Source organism: Sander lucioperca, chromosome 6 (genome assembly GCF_008315115.2).
Source record: "Sander lucioperca isolate FBNREF2018 chromosome 6, SLUC_FBN_1.2, whole genome shotgun sequence".
Lineage (NCBI taxonomy): Eukaryota > Metazoa > Chordata > Actinopteri > Perciformes > Percidae > Sander > Sander lucioperca.
The window spans coordinates 39,718,283-39,743,095 of record NC_050178.1 but is presented as its reverse complement, the minus strand read 5'-3'; the positions used below and the strand labels follow the sequence as shown (position 1 = coordinate 39,743,095).

General features: G+C 40.2%; 1 long non-coding RNA gene across 1 annotated transcript; it reads left to right on the top strand.

The window, feature by feature from the left end:
- On the top strand, positions 1-21,993 carry LOC116035617. The gene is made up of 3 exons (XR_004101413.2): positions 1-12; positions 12,741-12,745; positions 21,883-21,993. It is a non-coding gene; the product is annotated as an uncharacterized LOC116035617 (long non-coding RNA).
- The last annotated feature ends 2,820 nt before the right edge of the window (positions 21,994-24,813 follow it).

Below are 24,813 nucleotides of genomic sequence, written 5' to 3'. Positions count from 1 at the left end.
GCCAGATTCAGCGTTTAGGACCAGCTCACAGGTAAGGAATCGTCATGATTTCTCTTTTGTTCATTAGCACTAACATTATGAATCATGCTTTGGTGCTTATGATTTCAGTAAAAGAACCAAATGATTGAATTTAGGAGGAATCTAACCGATATAACGATGTTTAGCATGTCCATACTGACACAAGTTTTGAACTTTTGAGGTTAAATGCTTAATGTGAAACACTTCTAAACTATCCAAACTTACTAACCGGATCACCAGCGAACCGCTGGGTTAGCTATATGAACAGGTTGAAATACATGACATATTGAAATTATGTTAGAGATTTATTCTATGAATTCTCCCAGCATGCCAGCCACAACAACCCTAAAGCATCACTCACTCTGTACTATTTCTTTTAAGCAGAGATAAGAGAGTGAATTCCTCTGAGCCGCCTGCAGCAGCCCTTGTGTCTGGGGTTTGCCAGAGCAGCCTGAAGCACTTGCAAGTTGGAAATGCAAACCTTAATATTTAAACTTGTTCACATAGGTTGTCTCTTTTTCTTCCCTATGATATGTTGCTGAGTTTATTAATGGTGGGAAAATAGGTATTAAACTGTAGTAAAAACAAAGTCTTCATAAAAAGTTTAATTGAAATATAGAGCTTTCAGTGCATGCAGTGCAACGAGGCACATCCCTGCTAGACATGTTACTTTCGCCAAAATGGAGGATAACTTTCCAGAGCTGTAAGATTGTCCATTGTGCAGTCTTTTCCCTTTATTAGACAGTGGCAGTGGATAGACAGGAAAGGGGGAGAGAGATGGGGGATGACACGCAGTAAAGGGGAGCAGATCGGATTCAAGCCCACGCCGCTGCAAAGGACTCAGCCTACATGGGGCGAACGCTCTTACTGGGTGAGCTAGAGGCCGCCCCATCCATTGTGCAGTGTTTTTTGAATCTGATAAGCATTCAAACTCAGAGATCTACTACCTCTGACTCATTATCACCTTGCTTGCTTTTAGCTTTAGCAAAGATACACTGAAGTTAGAATGGAAGACTACCTGAATCAACATTCAAAGTCTACAGAAAGACAAAAGGGTCAGAAAATTGATAAATCAAGGGACCAGTTAATGTCAGCATTGCTCATTTAGGGACTAAAATTTTACTGCACTATTTCAATCAGGAGAGACTGTTTGCAGATATGCAAAATGTTTTATTGAACAAGAGCATAATTTGAACATAGTATTGGAGATTGAACTCCATCGTTATATTAATACATTTGTATTAATACATTAGATATATTAATACATTTAATATATAGGAGTAGGGAACCATGATGTAAACCCCCGATGGAATCCAGACACCGGTGGCGGTGGAGAACGCCGGAAGACCAGGCCGAGGGGGCACTGGAGTGACAGCCGTAGAACCACCAGGACGGGAGGTGGAAGGGGAGGAGGAGGGACGACGCCTTTCTGAAATGACAGCTGATAGCACAGGGAGAGAAAGCGCTTTTAAACGTGTTGAGACACTGTGATTGGCCTATGAAATCCCTGGCCTTTCCTGATTGGATTATCAGAAGGAGAGCACCTCAAGCGCTGATTCGCTTTAGGAGAGACTGATTATTGTTAGGTCTTCCTGAAAGAATTTACGCTGAGCTACATATGTTTCCAATACATTTTGTTTATTTCTTTTAATTCATTTGCAGATAAAACATTATAAAAAGGTTTTATATTAGTCACAGCAGCATTATGTTGATTGTAGTAGTAGTAGTAGTAGTTGTTGTTGTTGTTGTTGTAGTAGTTGTTGTCACAGCACACAGACTGCCTGGTCAAATATGCTAAGGCTGTGGCATTACAACTGTGTTTAATTCACATGGTACTAATATTATTTAAATGAATTGGACTATATTATTTATGCGTTTTTCATCTGGTAACTTAATTAGACTTCATTCCAGGCCCATGTGCTGTTCAAAGAGCCTGGTGTAGAACAAGACACAGTAGTTATGGTTTGCATTGGACACTTCACATGGGGGCGGTATTAGATATTATGAGGTCACATTTATTGGGATTTACAGCACATGATCCTTGTATTTATATTGCTGTCTTCAGTAGTTATATTAAAAGGCATGTAACATCTTTGATGTAGGCTGAACTATGAAAAGTGAAAGCTTTTGTTAGGGCTGTACCGAATACCATTTTTTAAGCTTCGATGCTTCGGTACAGTTTATCAACAGCAAATATTCGAAGCTTCGGAGGCAGAGGGGTTGTCAAAATGTTCGACTGCACGTGAAGGCAGCGGAGAAAAAGAAAAGCGAGAGTTGAAGCGACTTTGCTTTGTTGTTGCAGGACACAGTCACCTATTGTTACACAAACTCCTGGTCAGTTCAGTGCTTGTGTTTTTTTTTACCTTCATAGTTTTTAAAACTTTTTGTTGCAGCGATAGAGGCAGTGATGTTTCCTGTTTACGGTACGGGACTCTCACGCCGCGATACGGACTGACGAGTCTGATCTCCGGTTACATGATTGTCAGGGTGATGTTGGGTTGCTTTTCTCCAAAAGTTGAATCAGACTTAACTTATTGCTGCAGGCATTCAAAATAAATGGAAAGACCTGTGTTGACTGACGAGTGACACAGTGTTTGTGAATGAATGCTCGACAGCGCCTCACTAGAGCGTTAGTGTTATGGACGGTTAAAATACTATGTTTACCCTGTATCAAATTGCCTAAAGATGACACCCGGCTGCTAAGGTGTAGCCATACAGACCTCTACAAACGTCAGACTGCTCTCTTGTAACTCAACTACTCTCCATTCCTAGCTGAGATGGACAACATAACACTTCATAAATTAGCCAGCAGCTAGTGGCTTAATACCGACAAAACCTTCCAGTAAATTTCAGCCTGCATGCAGGGGCACAAATATTTTAGCTTGAGGACAGAATTTGGCCCACTGGCCACCATTTGCCCACCACTGGTCAGGCTAGCGTAAATGATGTTTACCATGTCCACTATGTTAGTCATTTGCTACTTAGCACTCAACACAAAATACTGCTGATGGAAATGTCATGAATTCGGGAATTTGGTTACAAACCAAAGTAGTGGACACAAGTTTGACTTTGATGAAGGCACTAGATGGAAATTCCAAGGGATCACTGACATTATTAGAAATTATTCTCTGGGGCTCATGAATGTTACGACAATCCATCATATAGCTGAGATTTCTGAACCAAAGTTGGGGACCAACATTGCCATTCCTGCAGCCACACTGCGTACCTTAATAAAAAAAACAGCACACAACACATGCATAATGAACTGTTCATATTTACAACATTTCCAGCTTCTTGTATCATCTTGCTTTGCAGCTACTTTGTTACTAGCAGCTGCTTTGTTACTTGTATCCCTGGCATACGTCTCTGTTTGTCTCAGGCACATAAATCACGAGGTTACTGCCAAAGGGGATGCCTGTTAATGATACAGTGTCTCAATTAGATCAAGAAACTACTCCCAATTTGCCTTCTGCCTAAGCAGTGGATGAAGTATACACTCAGAGAGGCAGAGCCAAAGCTAAGTCGGACAAGACATAGGCAGTGCCCAGGCAAGTTGTGTCTGATCACTGGTGCCACTGCAGGCTGGCAGCATCTTGTTCCACCGCCTAGGCAGAAACAAATCAAACTTGAAGTTGCCAGCTCATTACTAATTTTCTTGTTTTTGCATCACCTCAGATGCAGCATTTAGTTTGGACTGAGGAAGCAGTAGCGCAATAGTTAAGGATAAAATGCAATAATGAGCAGTGCTTGCATGTAAAGTGTGACTATTTTTAGTTAAGAGTTTGTGTTTTCTGATGCTGGAGACAAATTGTTTCAGAAACATATTACACTTACGAGTAGTCTTAAGATACACTCCTACATTGGGTGATGCCCCCAGAACCATAAATAATTGCCCCAGCTCACTGTATTTGTCTATTAAGCTCAACTGAGAATGAAAACATATGGCTGGAGGGTATAGTGTGTGAGCCCGGGACCATATGATAAACTGTAACCAATTCAATAGACATATGAGCTGAGTCCCAATTTACTCCGTATTCCTTATTCTCTGTTCGGTTTGTGAGAGTAATAAACATGGGGAAGTGTATGGCAATATCACAACAAACAGGGCAGGAAGCAGACTACATTAAGTCCAATATGTCCGAAAGAACAACCAGGTCATTGATCACAACATCTCACAAGCTCCTCTGTCTGAGTCACAGTCAGCATGCTGGAATTTGCTCGCAGCTCTTTATTCAACAGCAGTTCAATCGCCTTTTTCAACACACCACATGTTTTGTTTGGAGCATGCTGTTGGTTACTCCAAGAATAGTCTCGCTTTGCCAGACCCTCCTCCAAAGTGTGCTGGAGGAAGGTCTGGCTACTCCACATAGCATTCGGGGATGGGAGGAAAACGTGCTCTTGTTTATTGGCATTTCTTTGAACCAATCACAGTCGCCTTGGGCGGTGATTAGCACTGGGAAAAGCTGTGGTGCCGCTGCAAAATAGGCTCTGAAGGAACTTGTTTTGGTGGAACGTGTACGTTTAAATGTTGTTTTAGTCATGCAACAGAAAATTAGATTGGAAAAATAGTCTAGCTAGCTGCCTGGATTTACCTTCAGAGATCTGAGAAAAGGTTAACCATGGTCCTCATAAATCGACCGGAGTTTAAAATGCCAACACAAAGGAAGCCCAAGGCAACGGATATCTGGCCTAAATGAGTGAAATCTGGCGGATTTTCTGTCAGCAACAAAGCAATCCCGGAAGTGGAACATCAAGGATATAGACTACTCCAAGAACTATCCTGCCTCTGCCGCATTGACTCCAGCGCTTGGAGTATGCTGGTGTGACCTACTATAGTGCTGAAAGGCCCACTTCTGCCTACTTAATCAATCTCCTGTACATTTTCTTTTGAACTTAATTGACTGATTTTCCCAAGACAAGCAATTCTGGGAGGGTGAAGAGGGTGCAGTTTCACACCGCCGTTCACTGGTCCTCATGAACTGCAATCTATTGATCATACTGCGGCATGGGGAAGCCAAATCTGGGCCAGCTGCCTTGTCAGCAGTCTCTCTGTTGGCTCTTAGAAGGAAAAACACTGAGGGAATACAACCAAGAAACAATAAGAGAAACATCAATAGGATTTTTTTTTAACTTTAAATGGTCGATTTAACATAACTTGTGACCTTCAAGGGGCATTTTGATCGCTGGAATGTCGACTTCAGAGTGTAATTAATTTAGTTTGTGAGGTGATTAACTGGTCTGTTTATCAAGTAATTGTAGACGTCTTTGTAATAGAAAGTAGTCAGCATTCTGTGGGTGTGTGGTCTCTGATAATGTGTTTCCTGATGATTAGTCTATATCCACAACATTCCACTTCCGGGATTGGTCCGTTGCTGCCGGAAATTCCAATGGATGTCACTCTTTACGGCCGTATGTCCGTTACCTTCCGCTTTCTTTGTGTTGGAATTTTAAACTCTGTGCAATTTATGAAGACTATGGTTAACTGCTCCTAAGATCTCTGCAGGGTAAATCGAGACAGCTAGCTAGACTATCTGTCCAATCTGAGTTTTCTGTTGCACGACTAAAACAACCTTTGAACGTACACATGTTCCATAACGATTGTGATTGGTTTAAAGAAATGCCAATAAACCAGAGCATGTTTTCTCCCATCCCGGAATGCTGTGTGGACTAGCCTGACCCTCCTCCGCAGCGCTGTGGAGGAAGGTCTGGCAATGTGAGACCTGATGATTAATGCCGTTAAAGGCTCACGTCATGGCACACTGTAAAATGCAGAAATGTCACTAGAGCTATTTAACAAACATGCAGTTAGTAACGATGACTGCAGTATAGTATTAACTGTAAGTTTGACTTCAGTGGTCAAGTCATTCATCAAGTAATTTAATCAAATTTATCCGAAAGCCCACAAAACTGTCAATGCAAGAAATGTGTGAAAATTCTGTGCAAAAGAGGCAAAATACTTGCATCATAGCAAGTCATTAATTTTGCTGAGATGTGTGTGCATAAGAAGCTGTTTTTTATGTTTGAGTGATGGCTTTGGAGCAGCAGCAGTGGCTGCAGGAGTAAATAAGCTACTAAAATACATGGTCAATATACACTGACGATATGAAAGTTGTTTGAAGAAGATAATCCATCAGTTGTGTGTGTGTGTGTGTTTGCATTTGCTCCTCATGGGTGATGTATTGAGACTCATTACCGTCATCTCTGGAGCAGATTAATGCCAATGATTTATTAAGGTAACAACAGAAACCTATGTAAGAAGATTTCCAACTTGAAATTTAATATTTCATTAACATTAAAATGTAATGACATGCAGTGCATCAACTAGACGCTTTTCCTTAGAAAGCAGGGTGATTCAACCTCCATCTTCATGATGTAGAAAATATTACCACATAAATATCTGATTAAGTATTTTGATTATCACTGATGCCATCAAAGACATGAAATAACACTGATTCAAGCATCAGAAAATGCTGTCCTCTTTAAATCTTTACTTAATTTTTCTGACTTATTAATTTACTTATTTTCTTTATATGTGTCAAAATCCATCAGGCCAGACGATCCTGTTCGTATTGAGCCTGGTCACAGCTGAGTATTACAACAATTCATGACCAATAGACTGGATATTACAGGTCGCTGTGAATCATTTTTTAAATCTCTTTTGTACAAAAGAGTATTATTTGAAAATGGATTGTGTGCAGGAATTGAAGCCAAAAGTGGAAACTAAACAAACTGGACAATTTTTTTTTAGAATTCAATTAGTTTAGCCTATTACCTACTATTTTACTTTTACAGCTAACTTGGGTGGTCAAGTACTGTTAAACAGCTTGTTTTCCTCTTTAAAGGTGCTGTAGGTAGGATTGTGAAGATCCAGGACTTAGCCAAAAAATTTGAACATCGACAACTTCTCAGTCCCTCCCCCCTTTCCACTAAAGCCCAAAACGGTCTCCTAAGCCCCTCCCCCCACAAGGGAGAATGAATGTGTGTGCATGAGCCAAGCCCCCAGGAAGAGCGCCGAGTCTAAAAGCCACCATGGGCTTAGCGGATAACGGTGGTACTGCACCCCATGGCCCAGAAAGACTTTTCACATAGACTTTGCATGGCGAAAGAAACGTCTATATTTCAGCGGATAATTTGTTTCTGGGTATATCAACTTACCAGCCCGAACACTGAAAGGGTCCTTGTTTAAAACGTTACGTTTTTAACATTTTTAACATTTTTAACATTCACTAGAAGCGAATCCAGAATTATTAAATTTGGCATGATGAACGCGCATAGTGGACGCGAGCAGAGCCGCGGGACTGCGCCCGCCCGCTCACATGACTGTTCTCCCGAGCTCATGTAGCTAGCTGTAATAATGGATATAGCTAATGGTTGTAATTCACCATGTGTTCTATGAATACGTCCATGGTATTATCTTATGAAGTCATGATACATCCCAGGGATGTATGTATGTAGCTGCTGTAAAGCCTGTTAGCTACGTGGATGTAACGTCATTAGCGTTTCCCAAACTGGCGGGCTATCGGCTAGCTAGCTAGTTGTTAACATCAGGGGTAGCTAGCATGGCTGTATTAAGATCTATACATAGCTAGCTATATGCCTACATAACGTTACTACAGACATAGTGATTACATCGCCTTGGTTCTCTCTTATGATACATCCGAGGGCTGTATGCTGTAAAGCTTGTAACGTGGATGAGAGCTGAAGCCATGGATGAGCTCTGTTCACGAAACTGCAGGCTAACAGCTAGCTAGCGCTAGTTAGTAGGTAGCTAGCTAGTAGCACAACATAATTATTAAACCTCCTTGGTTGTCTAGCTAAATACATCTATCGTTTATTTAGCTAAGCATGTAAACGATCGGGAACAACGAAAAACAATGTTTAACGTTAGTGAATATTTTAGACAATGAAAACGGCGAGTTCATGAGTTCGCCAGTAAGAGACACGACAGAGAAGCTCATGAACGCGCATGTTGCTACCGGTTGCTACGACAACGCAAACAAATTGTTGCTAGTGCGCATGCCCATCGTGAGCCAACCAGCGTTATGGGCCAACAATGCGGAAGAGCCGAGCTCCATGTTTGCTTTATGCGCTTTTGAGCACTCTCATTGGAACGTACGGGGCTTCCCGCCGAACACTGTATCCAGTTCTCTTAATACATCCATGGCATGAGCAGTGATTGACACGCAGTTAGACACCCAGTTAGGCCCTGATTGGTGCATCTGAACAGGAAGCGGTGGATTTTTGCAAATCACACTGTAGGTGGTGCCAGAGGAGCCAGATTTTTTTTTTAATTACCTGCTTCATGTAGTTTTACTCGAACATAGGGTCAGTTTCAGCAAATATGACAGAAAGTTAGTTTTATAAGTCTTACCTACTGCACCTTTAAATGAACTCATCCCTCTCTATCTGTCTTGATACTCCGTCAGCGTTCAGCACAAACTTTTCATTTGGTAAGAGCGTACCTGGCTAAAATATACTGTTCATGACAATGAGATTTCTGTGTGTGTGCCACATTTGCACAACACCTTAGCAATCAAGCCATTTGGAGTGTTTGTGGTAGATTGCTTCCGTGGTTTTCTATGATTTCATTTGCATCTAAATAAAACACCCACACTTTCCTCACATCTGGACATTGCAATAAACTAGGGCTGCTCAATTATGGAAAAAATCATAATCACGATTATTTTGGTCAATTTTGAAATCACAATTATTTAACAAGATTACTCATTGACTTTTGGAAAGATGATGCAATTATTGAACTTAAAAAAACAGTGAAACAGTTAAACAAATCCAGAGTAAAAACAACTTGAACTGTGAAATTACCCTGGATACTTTTCCTGTTTGAAATTTTTTTTTTTTTTCATTTAGAACACAAGACAAAATAAGAGTTTACTTGCAAAACGTAATGTGCGAAATAATTATTTTTCTCGATAATTCTGTTTTTGTGCTCATTAGGAGCCGAAATTGTAAGTGAATTACAATTTTGATTAATTGCCCAGAAACAACACAATTAAGTTTTTCTGTGCTTTTAATATCTTAAATATGTTGTTCTTTATACTGCCCTTTGTACATAAGAAAATTAATAAATCAGATGGTTTCAATCTACTCATGAGGACATTCACAGCACACATTTTTTTCTGATATCACTTTCCCTTTCTGTTTTGAATGCCAGTGGTCTGACAGTGACTTTCTTTGGCTCGCCACAAGGAAACAAATCTGCTATCAGTTTGACAGCAGCCTATGTCAGAGAAAGGCAAAGTGAAAGGTCTGTCAGTGCCAGTCAAATTATTTCTCCTGTCCTGATGCACTTTCTGACAGATAACCTGTCCTTACATACTCCCCCTCCTCAACTCACCTTTGTCCTCCCCGGTCTCCGTGGAAACACTCGGAAAACGTGATTGATAGAAAAGTGCAGGCAGAAGAATAATGTCAGCACTTGTTGCCTGACAGAGGTCTCCATCAGTGGCACAGTTAACATGGGTCGTCTATCTATCGCGGGAAGGCTCCAGACATCACGCAGGTCTCCAAACAAATGTCACAGGAGTCAGTCTTTCTTGTATTTCCATTGTGCCTAGTGTTATGGAGTTCAGCCAAGTGCTGACAATCGGTGAAAACAGAAAGAAGCGGTGAATATAGAAGAGTTAAGCCTCAGTGGTGACATTTTGAAAAGGCTTGTTTTGTTATTGGCCCGTAGTGTTGAATTGTGACTCATCCAGCCTTTAAGACCCCTGTGCTGTTTCTGCAGAGATGTCAACACTGTTAACAATGTGTCAAGCTTACTGGCTAGAGCTAAAGAAAACACATCCAGGTTCATTAGACCTGCCGAGTGGGAATAAAATTGGTAATATCAGTAAGGAAGTCGCCAGGACTGATGTCTAGCACTCTGTCTTCAAACAGGGACATGAATGTAATCAGTGTTTACAGTTTTGTTGTAAAACTGCTCCTTCAGGATCCATTTGCTCTGAGTGAAGTTAACATGCCACTGGTACTTTAAAACCATAATTCACTTTTACTAGAGCTACGAAAAGAACAGTCATTTGTCATTTGTTTATCATATGACACACATGTAAATGGATTACTTAGCCAGGCTTTAGAGTCCATTCTCTCCTGCTTCTACTCCTCTATCCCTCATCCCTTGCTCTCACTGTCTTCTCTCCTGTCACCAGAGCTGTGCTCATATCCATTACATGGCTCCACTCCGGTGATAAATCTGTCTGTCAGCAAGACATCATAATCAAATTGTTCCAGAGGTCATTTAACATTGCAGAGGAGGGACTTCGTTTTAGCCCTTGGAAGATCAGGCTCAAATACAATTTATGTGTCAGAGATGAATTGTGGAATGAAACATTTACGGAGAAAATGAACTGATCTTGCCGACTGAAATTGCCTTGTTATGGCCAACTGTGTCACTTTATCTGCGAACTTCCATCACTGGTGTTTAGGTGCTGCCCCCCCCCCCCCCCTTCCACCCTGCCTGTGATTTAAATAACAAAAAATCATAGATAAGACAGTTGCTGATTACAGAGCTGAGCTGGATGTGTGGAATACCAGAATAGGTTATTTTTCCCTCAATACTGATGCCAATATGTAACTATTATATATATATATAATCAATTAAGTAGAATCCTCCATGTACAGATCCTTGAAACTGTACCGTCTCAACCAATCAGAATGAGCCTTCATATTTCCTATACCAGCCCTACACTGAGCTACTAGTTTATTAGGCACATCTGAATTATGTAATGCAATCCAGAACAACAGCCCTGCAATACATATTATTTTTGCGGAGTTTGTATAATATTATTTTGTTCCAGTGTCTTGCATTGGACTGCATACTACTGTAAATGGTCCTTTTGCCCATTTCCATACACGAGAAGGGCAAAATATTAGATAAATGTCTGTGTGTGTGAATTTAGAGCTTAAATTGTGATGTTTTTTCACATTTTATAGACTTAATGAATTAAAAAGAATAATTGACAGATCTATATTAAAATAGGAAGTGTCTGTTGTTGACCAGTCCATCCACCCCGACCTTATCCCTACACAGACTTTGTCGCTCAATGATATGGTTGCTTGGCTTTTTCCTTTGCTCTCGTTATAATTCCCTCAGCCAGTAGAGGGCTTTCCCACTTGAATGTTATATATGCTATGTAGTTTAGGGGCAGTTGCCAAAGCGACTGATGCGGTCATTCTTCTTAGGAGGACAGTTCTCACAAGGAACAGGGTTAGCAGAAATTACTGTTCCAACCAAGCAGCAACCTCTGGTGCTGAAAATGAAGCTCAATGCCTGCAGTTCATTGAGTGGCCACTTGAGGCTGGCTCTAAAACGGAGTCAAACCCTGTAGACCCCCATGTTAAAATGCTCAACAGCAGAAATAAACAAGTCTAGCCTGTTGCAAAAAAAACAAAACGGTTTTGGTCTCTATAGCTAGGTACCCCCTTCATGACAACTGTGGGGCGGGTTGAAATCTATTACAACTCACCCATATATACAGGCTTAAAGTTCTGCATACTTAAGAGTGTGCTGCTTTGAGTGACAGGGCAGCTGCCGTCACAGGAAGCGAGCATAAACTGTAGGCTTAATTCAGCCCACCTCAGTTCCATCAACGCTCCACCTCTTTGCCCAATTTTGGATTAGCTGGGAGTTAGCCAATGACAGGCACTGCCAAGATGGAGACGGCCGAAGCCACACAAAGCTGCCCACTTTAAGCTTTATTTTGGCTCTTCAGAACGGAGACTACATCCATATTTTATACAGTCTATGGTTCCATCCCTTTTGGATGAGTTGGATCACTGGATGATCAGGGTCTGTGCTCACTGGGATGACCCGCTGATGTGTACAGGACTGCCACTGCTGATTCTGAGTTGTGTTTGGAAGGCCATATACAGTATACAAAACCTATTTAGACTGATGAAGTATGTTTTTTTGGATAGACATGTATTCCTATAGTGGGTATTCAACGTATAGTCTATGTCCTTGACGTTCCACTTCCGGGATTGCTCCGTTGCCGCCGGAAAATCCGCCGGATTTTATTCATGTAAGCCGGATATCCGTTGCCCTGGGCTTCCTTTGTATTGGCATTTTAAATTCCGGTCGATTTCTTCTGTTGCATGGCTAAAACAACTTTTAAACGTATACTTGTTCCACCAAAACAAGTTCCTTCTGAGCCTATTTTGCAGCACCAAAGCTTTTCTTTGATGCACCGCCCAAGACGATTGTGATTGTTTTAAAGAAATGGCAATAAACCAGAGCATGTTTTCCTCCCATCCCCGAATGCTATGTGGAGTAGTCAGGCTCTCCTCCAGAGCGCTTTGGAGGAGGGTCTGGCAAAGCAAGACGATTCAACGTAAAACAAGCTAACCTTAATCTTCTGAGTGTGTCTGATACATACAGTGTGGTAGGGGTAGGGATCAAGCTTAATTATGAGCTTCAGCTAGTATTCCCCTCTCTTCCCTTCCCTGAGTGCTAAAAATTACAAATTAAAAAAACTCACTAATCAGGAAGCTGTACATTGCCAAGACCATCTAAAGTAATGAAAATGTAATAGCAGACAGCCATCAGGGCTTTCGACCCCATTTTCAACCACAGATATTTTCATTTATCTGTGCCGACCATCAGGACCTCATCAAGAGCTCGTATTGTATAATGATGTTGTTAAATAAATTACCACAATGGTTCTACGGCTACTCAAAAGTTCACCTGATGATTTGAGTTTAATAAGTTCATGTATTTAATACTGAAATAAGTCTCTTTACATAATTAAGCGTCAGGTTTTCCCATCATATTTGTATTTTCATCAGATTTTTCCCAATAAAGCGATGCATGCAATTTACAAAGAAAATCATGTGTGCTATGGATCATTTTGCATATAACTGGTGTTCAAATTAATAATAATCCCTACAATGATAACTGGATAATTTGTCATAAGCCTATACACATTATAGATGATCATTTTGGCGTAACCATGGTTACAAAAAAATTACCATCTTGTTTGCTACTGTAGGTTCTTGCCTACATTTGAACTCTTTTAAAAGGACACTGATGTCCCCTGTTTTTCCTGTTTTTGGGGACATTTTGCCCACAATAAAATGTTGGTTGATAACATTAACATAAAAACGTGGACCGACTGTATGTATTTGTTGGTAATCACTGTTTATTCATGCTGTAGGACAGTTCTGTATAACTTCAAAACAGAAGTACAAACTTCCAATGAGGGCATTGTGAGTGTGGGTTACTGCAGAAACAGTTTTTCCAACATCAAGGCCCATGTCATACTTGTTTTTGAAGTGAAATAAACATTTACAAATGAATAATTGATTTTATCTGTATTATTTGGGTGGAAGGAATAGGGAAATATGCATGTTTTGGGTTCTTCAAAGACATACCTAATGCATAAGTAATGATTTCCACTTTCAAGTGTAAAGTCCCACTTTTGCCTCAGGTGCTTCATTTCTCTGTGTTTGTATCTCCCTTTCCATTCTCTGCAAACACAAATCAAAAAAGAAATGAGGAGAGGAAAGACATGGAAATGCACATCAAAGACATGATCATATGACACATTAAGAATAAAACGGAATGGAGGCACTTCTCATTAAAACGTTATTTGCTTTCCATTTTTGGCAGTTTAGTTTTAGTCACAGCCATCAGCCCAATACCATGACAATGTCACCAGTTACCCACACGCTACTCCTCTCAGGTCATGTAGAGTTATTCTACTGCAATGACATGTGATTATGCAAAAGCTGTTTGCTCTCTTGTGGCCCGAGAGCAGGTCAGCATGTACAGGGCCATAATGACGGAAATGTAGAGGAGATTAGATTCAGACCGCTTGACCCTGCGGCAAAACTTAGCTCTTGGCATTGCACATCTGTTTGGACATTAATTGACTCCAGTGGTTCAGGAATAGTTCTTGGTACAGAACATGGTTGAGGAAAAAAACATAATAATAAATCGAGCATGGTCTTTTCCCAATCAATGTTATCCTTAAGGCCAAACTCAGAGGTACAGGAAGCAATCAAGAAAACAATGGCAGGTACAAGAGTGATTTTGTGGGACAGCAGCTTTGCAGATGGTAGGTGTATATACACAAGCAACCATTTTGTGGCAGTAAATTTGAGGCAGGTGTCTTTGAATACACATGAGCTTAGATAGTGTACACTTATGGCATTTTAGATTTTCTCTAACACATTTTTTTTTTGTACTAAAACAGAAAAAAACAGATCTGGGCTGCTTTAAAAAAGGCTGTCTTGTCTTTCTGTTTTTTTAATCTTCCTTTTCACATCTGCATGTTTCCTTTCAAGCATCAATTAAAATGTGATTCACAAAAGAACAGCACCATGATTCTGTGATCTGTGAGTCTTATCTCTTGCAAAAATTGTGTCCCAACACACAACTTTTTAATGTGCTGTTTTTATTATTTATTATTATTTATTTTTTATAACTAATTGGCCTGAATGTGCTGAGAAACTTCTAGTTTCTTAGTTAAACTCCTGGGCGTCCTTAGTTTCTAGGTAGTGTGGGGCACTAGTGTGCTAACAAATTATTATAGGAGCCCCTAACAAATGTTGGACACATGGAAGTACCCGAGCTCCAAAAAACACATTTACTGGAGAAAGTAATTAGTATAAGAATTGAGAACAAATTGTAAAAAGTGATAGCCATTTCTGCTTCAGTGTATGAAACAAAAAAGTAGTAGTATTGTTGTATAAAAACATGAAAATATAATAATTATTATTATTTGAGGCCAATGCTTTGTTCAGATTTAAGAAATTTAGAAATTTAGAAATAGTTTTTTTAATTGAGTTTAGGGTAAAGGTAACAAACGCTTGCAAAACCCGTTCTTGACCTGTGCCCAGTTCACAAATCTCTCTTTTTATCTTGATAAAATGCAGGGTCTCTCTCTCGCAAGCCTCTCCATTACTTTCCACTTTTGCCTGGCTCTTTAGGCAAGCCAAAGAAAAGCAACTTTCCCTCACGCCCAAATAAACATTTTTTTCGAGACATTGTTCCACCGACGTGCTAATACTACAAATTGAAAAGAGGACTGCAGACGCAGCGGCGAGCGCAGTGTTGAATGGGCGAGGGCGGGGCGGGGACAGCTCAGAGCTGAAATTCAAAGACCCCACTGAGACACAATGAGATCCGAGCGTTCAGAGCTGGGCAGAGCTGGGCAGTGCTAGCCCAAGCTGTCTGCAGGGCTCATGTTTAAATGCATTTACCTCATTATTTGACACTTTGGTATCATTTAACACTACTACACAACATTATAGCAAAATGTATAGGTCACAAAAGAGGAAAACGTGTAATAGGTCCTCTTTTTTTTATTGTTTTTATATTTTTGAACAAACAGAACAGACAAATACAATTGAACAAGAGCAAAAATCCTCTCCCACCCCCCACCCTCTGCAGTCCCGAGGTAAACAAAACATCGTCGACATCCTACCACATCAGACATTAGTGATGTTGTTTTATTCCAGAACTCATGCACCTGTTCACACTCCCAGACCATGTGCAGGAAAGTTCCAGTTTGTTCAGGTTGACAGAACGTGCAATAGGGAGTGGGAATGACTTTAGAGATGTAGCTCTTCTGAGGAGTCCAATGTGTCCTATGACATATGTTGAAGTGGATCTGCTGGTGATATGGATTCTTGGAACAGTGGAAAATGTTGTCCCAAACTGTCTCCCAATTAATTGCGTTCCCCTCAGGGCTCAGCTCTCGCTCCCATTTCCTTGCTATTGGGAGTTCTCCTATGGATACTTGCATCAGTTTAGCATTGATCTTGGACCCTAATCCTCTCACAGGGAAATCAACAAACCATTTAATGACTGGGTGTGGCTCAAGACTGTTTCCCCATGGCACTCCATAACATTTTAGGGCTGATCTTAAGCGCAGATACAAGAAGAAGGATGTCCTGGGGACCTCAAAACTAGCTCTCAGGTCTTCAAAACTCAACATACCTTTATCATTGAATAGCTGGTTTACAGGATAAATGCATCTGTCACTCCACTGCTTACAAGCAAAGGGTTTGTTACCCTTGTTGCTCCTCCACCTGTTTAATGTGCTTGTAATAATAGGGCCATAGGCTAGCATGCACTTTTTTGGACACACACCTGCAAAGACAAGGTCTTGCAGTCTTAGACTTCCAGTGAGGTTTTGCTCTATTTCGCTCAATGGAATTGTAGATGAGGGGTCCATCCACAATCTGAGGGCCCGTAGCTGAAAGGCTCTGTGATACACTTTAAGGTTGGGGAGGGCCAAACCTCCCGTGTTTGTGGTACGTTGCAGGGTAGGGTATTTTAGCCTAGGTTGTTTATTATTCAAAATATACTGCCGAATTAAGGTATCGAGTTTCTTCCAGAAATGTATCGATGAAGGTAAGGAGATCATTGTACTTAAGAAATTCACACGAGGAACTATGTTCATTTTAACAACAGCAATCCTGGAGCGTAGTGATGCCGGCAGCGCGGACCAATTGGCCAGATCCCTTTGAGCACTACTTAATATAGTTTCATAGTTGTCCTGGACAACTCGCTGTAGGGATGTGTGTATGGTGATGCCCAAATATGTAATTTTGCTTTGGGTTGGTATTGTAACACTAATGGCTGATGTCACATGTCTGTTGTTCAATAAAAGAAGATTAGATTTATTCCAGTTAATTTTAGATATTTAGAGATTGAGCCAAATTCATTTCAAAAGAATCTTTGGAATAGAGTCCTCAAGATCAGAAATGTACAACAAAATATTGTCTGCAAATAATGATATTGAACTGCTATTGGATTTAATCTGGACATTACAGATTTTATTCTGCTTTATGGCTTGGGCTAACGGTTCAAGAGATATTGCAAACAGCATGGGGTAGAGCGGGCATCCCTGTCGTGAGCCCCACTCGATGGGAAATGGCTGAGAGTGCAAGCCATTGGTTGAGACTATGGCCGTGGGATTTGCGTATAAAGTACGCACCATGTCAATAAATTTGGCCCCCAAACCAAGCCTCTCCATTACTTGCCACAAGTAGTTCCACTCTAGGTGGTCGAAAGCCTTTTCCGTGTCCACTGATAGCACTGCTGCCGTTGTTGGAAGGTTTTTGGCTTCTTCTATTACATGAAATAGTCTGCATACATTGTCTGCAGCATGATGCTTGGGTATAAAACCTGATTGGTCAGGGTGGACTAACTTCTCGATAAAGCGCTCAAGGCGGAGAACCAAGACTTTGGAATAAAGCTTAATATCAGTCCTGGTGAGGCTGATGGACCTGAAATTTGAGCAATCCGTAGGATCTTTACCCTTCTTTGGCATGATGGAAATTAGCGCAGTGTTGGTTTGTTGGTGGAAAGTACCCTTCTCTATGGCTGAAGTTAAAGCTTGTAAAATGGTAGGTCCTAATATGTGAAAATACTGTAGAAGAAGTTTTGATGGAATTCCATCCAACCCTGGCGTTTTCCCTTTTTTAACTGTTTTTAATGCTGATTTAAGTTCCTCTAACATTATCGGTTGACCCAGTTCTTCTGCCTCCTCTGGGTCAAGAGAGGCAGGTTTAGTTCTTTTAGGAACTTCTGGCATTGTGTCGGATCTGGGTTGCAGGAGGACTCATACGACTTTGAGTAGAAGGATTGAAAAGTGGCGCTGATATCCTTAGGATTTGTTGAGATACCTCGATCTGTGCAGATGCTGTTGATAGTAGCTCTGGATTCGCTTTGTTTTAATTTCAGAGCAACAATTTTCTTGGTTTACAATCATTAAAATAGTAATTTTGCCTCACTCTGTGCATTATGAACTCAGCTCTCCTTCTTAGCAGATCATTCAGCTCTGTTCGACTTGTGACTAGAAGAGTATGTGTAGATTTAGGCTGAATCCCATTTCTCTGTCTTACCCCTACCCCTTTGTCTTACCCCTAGCCCTTGTCCCTCGAAACCGAGTGGTAAGGGGTAGGGGTGAAAACATACCCCTATGAAATGAGACGCCACTTGGTTACATCATCATCCATACTTAAGTCTCTTTGCAATAAATATTTGTATACACACTGCATGGTTACTGAAACATGGTATATGTTTCAGTTATCATTGTTTTGAATTCATTGATGTTCAGAATGTCATTGATGTTCAGAAACACTTTCTTTGTTAACAAAAAGCTGTCTTTATTGCCCAATAAAGTAAACATTATTACAACTATTAGAACCATAACTTACATGTTACACACATAAAAAAGGCACTCAAATGTATAAAACTAAAAAAAGACACACAAGACTTCAAAAAAACAAAAAACTACAGCTATTCTGAAATTCCAGACCCCAGTCTGATGCCTGTTGGCCAGTAACCTTTCCCTCCAACACCATTTCTTTCATTAGTGTCCTGTATCATAACCAACAACAATGTACAGGTGCATGAACAGGAATGAATTACATGATTACAATAATATAGTACCAATACAGTAATGAATGGCTACAACATGAATGCAGAACCCTTTGCTCGTTTTCAGCCTGAGAGTGGATCAGCTGCTGGGTTTCCTCCGGTGTCCCTGTGTGTGATACAGGACAGTAAATGTAAAGCATGTATCGATGTCTCCAAAGCAAGTAGTGTTATGTACTGATGTCAAACGAAATTCGCTGCTAATGGAGTTTAGTTAACACTGTAGACATGCATGGAGTCCATTCAAGGCAGAGAAATGCGGGACTGTTGTGCAAATAAGCAGTTTTTTTTAATTTATTTTTTTATAAATCTTTATTAAATCTTTACGATACAAACAGTAAGAACAAGCAAACAGAGTCATTAATACAGAAAAAACATTAGTCAAGAGCAGAGCCAGGGGGAGTTTCAAATATATACTTTAAAAATAGAGCATAACTGAATGGTTTTAGCTTTCTTATTTTTTGAATCATAGATGGTTTTGATGTACTGTTCCGTTTCCTTACCAAAAGCAATAAAAGAAGGTTTAGAGTTACTAAATTTGGCTTTGTGAATATGATATTTCCCTAAAATGATCAATAAATTAATTAGGTATATTTATTTCGGTTTTTTACTTTTGTTGTCATGGAAACCAGTACATCCTTCCACAACAAAGAAAAAGAAAAAAAAAGTTTATTAGTAATGTATCGTGATAGATCTTTCCAGAAAGTGGTGGAGTAGGGACATTGCCAGAACAGGTGCACCATTGTTTCTGGACATATTCCACATAAAGAACAGTTAACACATATGTCAAGCTTAAACCTAAGGAGATATTGCTTAGCAGGATAATACCTATGTATGATTTTGAAAGAGACTTCTCTTACTTTATTCGTACCATATATTCTATTCTATATTATATGTTCCATATATTCCCCCAATTCAGATTGTCAACAAAGTTAGACCAATAGGGAACAACATTAGGGGTGCTGGTGACATCTCTTTGAAATAAAGAGCGTATGTTACGATTATTATTCCTCGTTGTGGTAGCGGAACATATATTACCAACTGAGGTCAACTTAGGGTCCAAAGCTGGTAGGCAATCTGGTTTTCCAGTCCCTTTTAAGAGAGTTAAAATACCAGATGGGATGGCATCCATAACAATTGCAAACTCTCTTGGGGTGATTGGAATGCCAAAAGTGTGAAGGAATTCAGAATAATTCAGCAATGATCCATTATCATTTAGTAGTTCGGATACTAGAATTCTGTTATTATTGAACCAAGTTTTATAAAATAAAGATTTATTCTTGAATTTAATAAACCGATTATTCCAGATGAAGCACCTATGTGGGGAGAAATTATGTTTGTAGATTAACGACCATGCTAAGAGCATTTGTTTGTGGAATTTAGATAAAATTACGGGAATTTTTTCTATTTTATAATCACACAAAAGTAAATATTCTAGACCACCAACCTTAGAGAAAATATAGTTAAGTATAAAATTCCATGTAGATGTGGGATTTTTTTAGAAAATGCTTTATCCAATTTATTTTAAAAGTATTATTAAGGGTTGTAAAATCAAGAAAGTTTAGACCACCACGTTCAAAGGTATTCATAATAACAGATTTTTTCACATAATGCGTCTTGTTTTTCCAAATAAAATTGAAAAGTAATTTATCAATGGTATTACAGAGCTTTTTGTTGACAAACAAGGGGATAGCTGCATATGTAAGACGGGATAAACCTTCTGCCTTTGTCTACAATACTCGTCCTTTCAAGGATAAATCTCTTGATTAAGCTTATTCTTTGTCTTATCACTAATCAAATTAAAGTTTACAGAGCATCGCTCCTCCTCATTTTTCATTATAGTAATCCCTAGGCAAATAAGCAATGTAACGTTAACATTAACGTTAGCATTAGCGTTAGCATAGCAAGCTAGCTAGCGATTGTAAAAAAGGTTTCGATTACAAATATGGTTGCAAATATATATGTACAGGACTGTGTAGAGCACAAAACAAGACTTTCGTAATTTTTAAATCAATTCTTTAAGCCGAAAATACTTATATTTATGGCTCTCTCTGGTCGACCTGGCAGCCATTGTTCCTTGTTGCGCAATGTATCTGGATACCCCTTGCTTTCAAGTAAGCTCTCATCCTTGCTTGGTGTTAAGGGGTATCTAGCCCTTCCCCTTAGCCCTACCCCTCGATCAAAATTAGTTTTGGGACAGCCCTTACTCTCACGTGAACGCGCAAAACTAAGGGGTAGGGGGAAGGGTTAAGACAGAGAAATGAGATGCAGCCTTAGTCTTAAAAGACTGCTCTAACAGTTTACAGCGTTCTTCCAACTCCGCAATCCTTGCCTCTCTTTTCCTCTTCAAGTTGACCGTGAAGGAAGATGTGAAATCTCTAATAAATCCTTTAGTAGCCTGCCATGTATATGCAGGGTCAGAAACTGAGTCGGTATTAATTGATATAAATTCAGCCAGTTTGATTCTGAATTCTGCATCAAAAGCTGTGTTCTGGAGAAAGGAATTATTAAATTGCCATCTCCTAGATCTTTCTCCTAACATATCACAACGGAATGTGGTTATCAGCACATTGTGATCAGACAGAAATAATTGCTGGTTCTATTGTTATTGTGTGAAACATTGCCTTAAGCTCACTGGAGCACAAAAATAATCAATGCGGGAGTGAGTGAGGTGACGTGTGGGAAAAAAAGGTGTAATCCTTCCTAGTAGGGTTGTGCATCCTTCATATATCTGTAAGCTGGTGAGATTCCACAACTGCTTTAAACATGTCTGATATATGTTTCTGGGCTTCTGTGTGATTGACCCCTGATCTATCCTGATTTAAATCTAGTACTGCATTCATGTCTCCCCCTATAATTAGTGAATATTCATTGAGAGAGAGCAATTCATTGGTTAGGTGCTTTCATCATATGTAAAGGGTGCATATACCGAAACAAAGGCTATTTTCCTACTCCATATCATGGTACATATATATAAGATATCCTGCCTGATAAGTCTTTACTGCTTTTGTCTACGGTGAGTGCGCATTTCCGCGACAGCAACACAATGGAGCCCTTGGTTTTGGTGTCGTCACTAGATGAGGCAGCAACCTTGAAGTATTTATTTTGTAGACGATTTACATCTCTTTTACGTAAATGTGACTCCTGTATAAGCGCCACGTCTATGTTTTTCCTTCTTAAATAGTCCAGGAATTTAGCTTGTTTGATCGGCCCGTTTAGCCCCCTGATGTTGACTGAAAGGATTGAAAGCTCAGCCATCTTCAAAATTTACACGCATACATGTCTTGAGTACCCTACCGGAATTCGCTGACAAATTTGTAGCAAAGGGTGAACTGTTAGCTCTGAGCAAGGTGTGGTGAATACATAAAAAATAAAATAAATCCCCTAACCCTCTGAGACCGCAGACCCCCTCCCCTATCTGTAAGATGCGTGACCACATCAAACGCAGTTCGTTGCAGTTTAAAGGTACTCTAAGCGATGTCGCGCGTTTTTTAGGCTACAACATGTTTTGTCACATACAGCAAACATCTCCTCACTATCCGCAAGCTGCCGGTCCCCTAAACACACTGTAAAAAAAGCGGTCTCTGTAGACAGCCTAGGGTCCACACACACCAACAAAAACAAAGTGGTCCAACCTGGACCATGCAAACATACACAAACCGTGTTCCAGTGTTCAGCCAATAACGGACAAGAAGGATTTTTTTGGGGGGGGGTTAGTGCACTGAAGCACAGAAGGGAGGGAACGGGATGAGGAGGAGGGAGGAGCGAGCTAGTCTTCGTTTTGTTTGAAAATACTTTGAACGTCAACAAGAAGTAACGTCACCCAACATCACTTAGAGCACCTTTAAGTTCTGAAATAGGCTATGTGAAAATCAATTTCTGAATAAGCTATGTGAAAAACAGACCAATCTAGTTGGAGCAACAAACAGACTATGAGCTGAACAGACCACATCCCTCATGTTCTTTCAGTCTGGCTAAATGTTAACAAACATAGACTGTAAACTGACCAGCCAGTATTTATCATGTATTTTCAGTCTGGTTAAGTGTCCCGAAACTTACATACCTGTGTCCTTTTCAGCCCGGTTAAATGTCCATAAAACATAGACTGTAGACTGAGTAGCCAGCATTCATAATTTCTTACTGTCTGGATAAATGTTCCTTCAAGCTTGGTTCCAAAACCTCCACATAGTTAGTGGTAGTAGTTAGTCCACAGGTGCTGAGTCCGCGAGTCTCGGCCCTGGCACCGAACGCGAAGCCTCACCGCCACCCTCCGGTTCCTCTGTCGGCAACAGTCCGCGGCTCGGGGCGGCCCGTGCGTGTGTCGCGCCGTCGTCCACATCCAATTCCAGACAGACAAATGTGTCCGATTTGCGTTCAGCGTGTAGCACGTGTTGTGTCTCTTCAAGCTCCCAAAGCCGCTGGATCGTGAATGTGACGCAGTCAGGTTGCTCCGGCTCACATACCATAATTTCCTGCATCTCAGGTTTTGCCCCGATGTGTTGCCGCGAGGCATTCATTTCCGCTAACACTCCCTTCACTGCTTTGTAGATCACTGATTCAAGCATACTTAGTTGCTTTTCCAAGACCTGAGCGATTAAGGCCTCTATGTTAGGGATCGTGTTAACACCAGTTGCTACGTTAGCTACCGCTCCATAAGCCGCCGCCATGCTACCAGATTTCTCTGAACGAGTAGATAGTTTAGGCGACAACGAGACCTGTCTTTTTGTGCCTGCAGGCGTTTCACTGAGTCACCGTGATAACAGACAAAACGATTTGGCTTCGAAGAAAAAGTAATAGACCTGGTTATTTAATGAAATGTGGAGGGGAGTGCAGAAGCTCTAGCTTCTTGCGACCATTGCGGGTGCGGGTCACCTAATAGGTCCTCTTTAAGGTTAGGCATGTTAGGCTAGGAAATCAAGGCAGACAAGCATAATGAAACATGTTGGGAAGAATGCTGTTTATTGGACAGTGTGTGTCAACACTGAGCACCTGCAAAGTGATCTGTCACATCAAGATTGGCTTTGGTCACCTGGGAGTGTGCTGAGATCCACTTGGTCGATTGTTTAGCGTACGCACGAAGCACACATCTTGCCAACATGAGCATTCAAGCAGAATTTAGGCTGAATGTCTCTGTGCCAGTAGCCAAAGAATGCTGTACACTGTCAACCACTTGTACCCACCTTTAGGTTAAAATGGTAAAATTTGACACTTTCCTTCACTTTCACATTAACAGTTTTATTATTGTATTAATTCACATGGAAATATTTAATTGGGGAGCTCCACAAAGTTTTAGTCCCAGGCAACGAGCCAACAGCTTCAGTGCTATACAACCTGACTTGATTTGTTATAAGCAGACAGCTGAAGTATAAGTATAACTTCCTTTTTATTACGATAAATTTAATGAAACATTGACTGACCTTTATTTTCATGACCTCAGTTTTCATTACGTTCCCTGCTCAGCAAAACTATTGTTAATTATCGGCATGTATTAAATATTTTGATAATCAATTGATCATTTATATTAAGTCAATTTTTGGTTTCAGCTTCTGAAATGTGAAAATTTGAGGTTTTCCTTGTCTTAGCTATCGTAAATTGAATGTTTTTCAGTTTTAAACTGACTATTCAAGACATTTGATGACATCTCCTTGGGCTCGTGGAAATTGTGATGGATTTTTTTTCTGATGTTTTCTATACAAAATGAAACATGTATTGGCAGGTTGATTGATAATGAAAATAATCATTAGTTGCAGCCCTATATTATATGTAATGATCTACTGGGATGTATGATGGTGTTTGTCCAGCAGATTAAAATGCCATGTAGGTGCTGAAGAAATGCTCATCCTATCATGATGTGGTGTAATGGGTTAAAAACTACATCCCCATGGGTCTCCTTTGACCTGTGATCATACTGCTGTAACCTTAATAGGCTATGATATTAGGATATAATCTTGAGGTAACATTCAACATTGTTATCCTCAAGTAAAGAGCTACTCTGCTTAGGACAATGCTGCCTTTCACACACTGTACAGTCTTGTTTATTGAAATAACTCTCTGCTCTCAGTCAGACAAATGTGTCTACAGAGTTGTAATTATGTAATTATGCCCTGTAATTATGCTTTTTTATATTTAAGGTAATTTTGTTGTAGAATTATGTTATACCAATAAAGTAACTGGCTTTTGTTACAAAATGCTATTTCTAAATAGCAGCTATTTGCTTGAGTAGTGAGTGCTTGAGGAGAATGATTGTTTTCAGAAAATCATAAAACATATCTATTTCTCAGCTCTACAGTAACCTGAAGGCAAGGCAGCTTTATTTGTATAGCACATTTCAGCAACAGGGCAATTCAAAGCGCTTTACATAAAACATTAAAGAACAATAAAAATGGAAG